Source organism: Solanum stenotomum, chromosome 2, assembly GCF_019186545.1.
Source record: "Solanum stenotomum isolate F172 chromosome 2, ASM1918654v1, whole genome shotgun sequence".
NCBI classification, from domain to species: Eukaryota; Viridiplantae; Streptophyta; class Magnoliopsida; order Solanales; family Solanaceae; genus Solanum; species Solanum stenotomum.
In genome coordinates, this window is record NC_064283.1 from 64566860 (window position 1) to 64573982 (window position 7123).

Below are 7123 nucleotides of genomic sequence, written 5' to 3' on the forward strand. Positions count from 1 at the left end.
CCATCCTTCACACAATCAAATCTAAGCGTGCGCACACATACAAACACAAAAAGGGTATAACTACTTACAAATTTAACAGAAATCACTAATTTTAAGCGTCCTTATATTTTTATTAAAAAAAACTAATCTATCTTTTACATAATTCAGAATCTATAAACTCAAAATTATATCTCTGCCTTTGTCAGTTCAAGTTCAACTTATTGGTGTTGATGGAGGTAGGGGTGGTGGTGGTACCCTCAAAGATGGTGGTGACGGTGGCGGTGGAGTTCGTGGTGGTGGCATCATAGGAGGGAGATGCATATGAAATTCCTTATTAGATTGTGGTGGTGACATGATTGTTATTTTGCCTCTAATTAAACCAAAACCTCTTAGCTCTCTAGCAACCTTAAATTGAGAAAATAACTCCTTGTAGGAATTATTATATTGTTGAATGGATCTTGATGCTACTAATTCCACACAAATTAATTCATGAATAATCAAAGATATTAGAAGAAATGAAACTATACTTACTCCCCTCATTCTTTCAAATAGTAATGAGTTTATGAAAATTAAGTTATCACAGCATCCCTATTTATATTACTTTTGTGCATTTTTATGATTTTTTTTATAGATCGATAAAATAATACGCTAGCTAATCGTGACTCATGAGTCAAAAAAAAGGGTCGAGAAAATCAATGACATTATCATATGCTAGAACAACTAATACTAGGTTAAATCCACTAAATAAGTTAATTGATATTTATTTGTTCCAAGTTCCAACTTGTTGAATTTTTTTGTAGATGATTAATAATAAAATATTTTTTATACTATAGTCCAATCACTTTCCCAAATTAATTTAATGATTTAGTCAGAACCCGTGACTTTTACAACTTGTTTGTGAAAAGTTGACTCGTTGACTCTAAAGTCTTTGTCATTTTGCTTGTTGAAATTGAGGTCTTTTTAATTTGAGGGTTTTATCAATATTCAAGAGATATGTCACATACCAAAAAAGGGGAAAAAAATTACTTGAATTTAATATTTTAAGGGAAAATGGTTTAATTGATGCTTATACGATTTTGAATTTACAAACTTAAATTTTACGAGGGTCTTATTAGCTCACTGAATTACAAATCAAATTTTTTAATCCTATTAGTACACACGCATTGATCAAAAGGCAAAATGACAAAGAAGTTCGATCATTATCACTTTATATTTTTTGAACAAAAAAAATATATTGAAAATATATAAATAGATATAGTGTGCGTCTGATTATTATTTTTTGGCCAAAAATAATGCACTTTTTTCTTCAAATTTCATGTACTTTTTTTTGCCATAAATTGATTTCATGTTATTAGTGTTGATACCGTTTGTTAGAATCGAACACTTAATATCATGTAAAAAGTCATAGCAATAGCAAAAGCATAGCTTTATTTCTTAACCAAGTCTGTCAACAAATGTCATATTTAATCATAAGTCCAACTAGAGTCATCCCAACCCCCTCGTGAGCGTTGTCATAGACAGAATGTTTCTATTATCCAACACTAACTAGCTCAATTTTTTTTAATTAAATACCACGCAAAAGCACATGCTTTATGAAACTAGCCTTTGGGTGGTCATGAGGATAATTAGGCTTTGGTGGTAACAATATAATGTTGGTAAAATAATTATTATATTTTGCTTGTTCATAAGTTATTTATTTAAAACAAAAGAAAAAGATGAATCAAAATACATAATGTAACAATAATCCTCTTTCAAGCATCCTTGATCTTTTATTACAAATCAAAGCATTCAATTCACCAAAATAAAATAAAAAATTAAGTACATATGGAATAGTACATGATGTCAAGCCCAATCAGGGGCTAAACTACAGATCTGCTTATTGATTTTGTGAAACTCAATCATTTTTGTCCAAAACTTAATATTTATGTTGAAATACAAATCTAATAAGTAGAATTTAGAATTTATAAATTTAAATCCTAGTTCCGTCCTTGTCAGCTCATGAATAACTTGTTGGTACTTCTGATGGTGATGGTGGTGGTGGTGATCTATGACGATAAGCAGGAGGGACAAGCATATGACTTGCCCTGTTAGGATCTAGGGGTGGTGGTGGTGCTTTTTTGCCTTTTAAACCTCTTAGCTCTCTAGCAACTTTAAATTGAGAAAATAATTCCTTGTATGAATTATCATATTGTTGGATGGACCTGGCTGTTGCTTCATGGATGATTAATGATATTAGAAGAAATGAAATTATAGATATTCCCCTCATTGTTTCAAATTCCTTGTAGTAATTAGTTTTATTTTTAATATAGGAAAAAATATATATTGTGGATTGGGTCACTTGGGTGAGGAGTGGGTGGTTGGGAGGATTGAGTGGTTATGAGGTGGAGGTTGGAGGCGTTTGTCAGACACTCAATTTTGACCCTCTGCAATATGGATTAATTAATTACTATATATCGAGCTTCTTCAATTTCAAACAACATATATTATTTTTATCAACATTTTGGTTATTGTATCTCTACTTGCAATTCTATCGCTTAATTGAAGAAATTATACCGTTAAAATGGATTTTGCTCGCGAAATCGACTCATCTAACATGTTCTTCATTACGAAGGATCGAGCTTCCAACGAATTATCTAATTAGGCTTTGGTGATAATACAATGTTGGTACATTTTATTTTTAATTCTTGTTCAAAAGTTATTTTTAAAAACAAAAGAATCATGATACATAATAAATTCACTCACAATAATCCTGAATCCATCCAACTACAACCAAATCTAACACTCACAAAAAAAAAACATATAAAGGGAGACTCGCTCTTACTTATATATAGTGATTGCGAACGTGGTGCTTATGCAAGTGGAGTTACATATCTTACAAATCACTAATTTTTAACCCTTCAACTATTTAAAAAATTAATCTAGAACAAAAATCTACCTTTTTCAGAATTCAGAATTTATAAATTCAAAATTCTAGTTTCACTATCCCTGTCAACTCATGTTCAATTTATCGATGCTGGTGGTGGTGGTGGTGATGATATTTGCGGAGATAGTGGTGGTGATGGCGGTGGAGTTGGTGGCGGTGGCTTCATAGGAGACGCCGGACGCATATGAGATTGCTTATTAGATTGTGGTGGTGACATTGTTATTTTGCCTCTAATTAAACCAAAACCTCTTAGCTCTCTAGCAATCTTGAATTGAGAAAATAATTCCTTGTAAGAATTATTATATTGTTGCATGGATCTTGATGCTACTAATTCCACACAAACTAATTCATGAATAATAAAAAATATTAGAAGAAATGAAATTATACTTACTCCCCTCATTTTCTATCAAATAGTAGTTTTATGAAAACTAGGTTATCACAAAATGCCTATTTATATTACTTTTGTGCATTTTCTATGAATGTTTTTGACGATAAAATAATACGCTAGCTAATCGTGACTCGTGAGTCAAAAGGGTCAAGAAAATCAATGTCATAATTATATTCTTGAACAACTAATATGTAAAATAATTAGTAAGTTATATACTAGGATAAATCCACTAACAATTTAATTGATATTTAGTTATTCCATAGTTCCAACTTGTTGAATATTTTTTTAGACGATGTATAAAAAAATATTTTTTTATATTATAGTCCTATCACTTTCCTGAATTAATTAAATGATTTAGTCAGAACCCGTGACTTTTATTAGCAACTTGTTTTTTGACAAGTTGACTCTAAAGTCTTTGTCATTTTGCTTGTTGAATATAAAGGGAAAAAAATATGTTTTGAATTTAACATCTTTTAAGGGGAAAAAAATTAAAATGACGCTTATACGATATTGGATTTACTGTAACACACTTAAACTTTATGGGGTTTTATGAGCCCCATGGATTACAAATCAAATCTTTGGTCTCTCATTTGTGATTTGTACACACATTGATCTAAAGACAATACGATAAAGGAATTTGATCATTATCACTTTATATTCTTCGAACAAAAAGATTGAAAGTATAAAAATAGATGTCGTGTGCATCTGATTATTATTATTTTTGCCAAAAATAATGCACTTTTTCTTCAAATATCATGTACGTTTTTTCTGGCAAAAATCACTCTCATGTTATTGGTGTTGATACCACTTGTTAGAATCAAACAGTTAATATCATGTCAAAAGTTAAAACTGATAACAAAAAAAACGTGACTTTATTTCTTAACTAAATCTGTCAATAAGCACCATATTCGATCAAAAGTCCGACTAGAGCCATGCCAACACCCTCATGAGGGTTGTCATAGATAGAATGTTTGTATTACCCAAAACCAACTACCTTATCTCATGCTCAATCTTTTTTATTACAAAATATATGAGTTATATGTTAATATAATACAAAATACTAAGATCCAACTCCAAGTAAAATATCTACATAAACATATAAAAAAAAATACCATGCAAAAGCACATGTTTTATGAAACTAGCCTTTGGGTGGTCATGGAGGATAACTAGGCTTTGGTGGTAACAACAATTATTATATTTTACTTGTTCATAAGTTATACATTTAAAACAAAAGAAAAAAATGAATCAAAATACATAGTAATAAATCCTCTAATTATAAGCAACCTTAACCTTTTATTACAAATCGAAGCATTCACCATAAATTCAAAATTCTTGTTCCCCTCCTGTCAGCTCATGAATAACTTGTTGGTACTTTCGATGGTGATGGTGGTGGTGGTGATTTATAACGATAAGCAGGAGGGACAAGCATATGACTTGCCCTATTAGGATCTGGTGGTGGTGGTGGTGCTTTTTTGCCTTCTGAACCTCTTAGCTCTCTAGCAACTTTAAATTGAGAAAATAATTCCTTGTAGGAATTATCATATTGTTGCATGGACCTTGCTGTTGCTTCATGGATGATCAAAAATATTAGAAGAAATGAAATTATACATATTGCCCTCATTGTTTCAAATTCTCAAATAGTAATGAGTTTTCTTGAAAATTAAGCTATCATAACATCCCAATTTATACTCCCTATATTTCAATTTAGTTGTCTTGTATTGACTAATAAACACAGAATTTAATAAATTAAAAAAAAAATGAATCTTGTGATTTTTAAAGTAAAGATATATGTATAAATGAACCAAAATGTCTTTTAATCTTGTAGTCTTAAATAAATTACATCGAAAATCAAAATTAAAAAATTGTCAAACAAAAATAGTAGGACAAATAAATTGAAACAAAAGAAATCTTACTTTTTTGCTCATTTTCTAACAAATATTTGAAGATCGACAAAGTGTTGCGTTATTCTTTTGTTCTTATTTTTTTTCCCCTTTGTAAGATGGTGAAATAATAATTCAATCGATTTTTCAAAATAACTGTTGAAATTAAATTAAATCAATTAAGTTAATTTTTTATCAAAAAAAAGATTACAAATCAAATTCAACATTAAAGCTGAATTACTATAAATGCAATCTAGATTTATAAATCAAGAGTGCAAAGTGCAAACTATTAATATATGTAGTAAAATTTTAAATTCATCATATATGTATATGTAATTATAATTTTTAATTACGTATTTATATGGTTGGGTTGGTTCAATTTTTTTTTTAAAAAAATTGCTAATTAAAATCAAAATCAAAATCAAATAAAAAAAGTGTAGGCGTTTTTTGCTTTTATCAGTTTTCCTAGAACACCCCTAATTTTGTGCATTATTAACACTACAACAAAATTTAATTAAGTTGGTGAGAAAATTAACTTTGAAAAAAAAACAATTTTTTCCTCGAAAATTACCTAACGAAAAAGAGTTGATTCAACGTGAAAAAATACTAGACAAACTCACCAAACTTTTAGTCTTTTTAGTAGATATATCTATTATAGTCTAAATTAATCCAAACAACATACATCTAGAAGTATTTGCCTTACATCCTTGAATTATTTTATGTATGAATGAATTAAAATTCAACTAAGTCGGTGAGAAAATTAACTTTGAAAAAAAATGATGTTTGCCTCAAAAATTACCTAACGAAAAAGAGTCGATGCAAAGCGAAAAAACAGCAGACAAACTCACCAAACTTTTAAACTTTTTAGTATATACATCTATTCTAATCTAAATTAATCCAATTACTATTAGCAACTCCTTTTCTGAAAAGTTGACTATTTGACTCTTCAAAGTCTTCGTCACTCTGCTTATTGAAAATAAAATCTTCACCAACTTTTTCTCTTTAATTGATCTTTAAACTTATATCTTTATAGTTACACATAAGTTTTAAATTAAATATAAGTTTTCGTGAACGTTTGATCATGAATTTTTTTTAAAAAAATACTTTATTTAAAATTTCAAATTCGAATTCATAAAGTTCACAATTTGAATTTACCTCATACTTTGCAAGATTAAAAAAAAAAAAAAACTATCCTCTCAAACTAGTCGTGGTGGAGGTGTTGGTGCTGGTGGTGATAATGATAGTGGCGGCATAGATATGAAATTATACTTGCACACTCACTACTATGTGGAACTACATGAGTTTTCTATTATAAATCAAGTGAGAATTATATATGATTGGTGTTTGGATTGAAAAAAATAACAGATGCGGATTTTGAATTTGAAATTTATAAAGTTTTTTATTAATTTTAAATTAATGCAATATTGAATTAATTAAGTACATGTTATTTGATTCTCGTGAACCTATTTATTGTATTTTAAATGCACTTCCGGAAAAAAAAATTGGAAGGGAAATATACTAGCTAGAATACTTGCAATTAAGAGGTAAATATGGGTTTGAAAATTCTATTATTTGAATTAGTCATGAAATATAACATAAGTTAAACTAAGAGATTATATGTATATTGAGGTATGCAATCATCCTATGTAGAAGCCTAATAGTTAGATATACGAGTGATGTAACAAAATTTACAAGGAAAAACTCGCAAGACATACGTTATGCCTTATAAGATATAAATTCAGTTCAGAACATTATGTCTTAAAATTTTTTCTAAATTTATGCCTTGCAAATTGGATATTACACACCTTATGTCGAACAAGACATTATAATTAGATCATAGTTAAGAGTACTTTGTTGACACCCAATTTTGGACATCCATAATATAAATTAATTATCGAGCTTCTTCAATTTCAAACGATTTAAAATAATTAGTTTTATAAAATTAAATATATA

General features: G+C 28.9%; 1 long non-coding RNA gene across 1 annotated transcript in view; it reads right to left on the reverse strand.

Annotated features, from left to right (window-relative positions):
* Nucleotides 1-1663: 1663 nt before the first annotated feature.
* LOC125854423 (uncharacterized) overlaps nucleotides 1664-7123 on the reverse strand; it is a 24391-nt gene continuing 18931 nt past the window's right edge. The window contains exons 2-3 of the long non-coding RNA XR_007445402.1: nucleotides 4776-4846; nucleotides 1664-2109 (exon numbers count right to left, since the gene is read on the reverse strand). This is a non-coding gene — a long non-coding RNA (uncharacterized LOC125854423). The remainder of the gene's footprint in view (nucleotides 2110-4775; nucleotides 4847-7123) is intronic.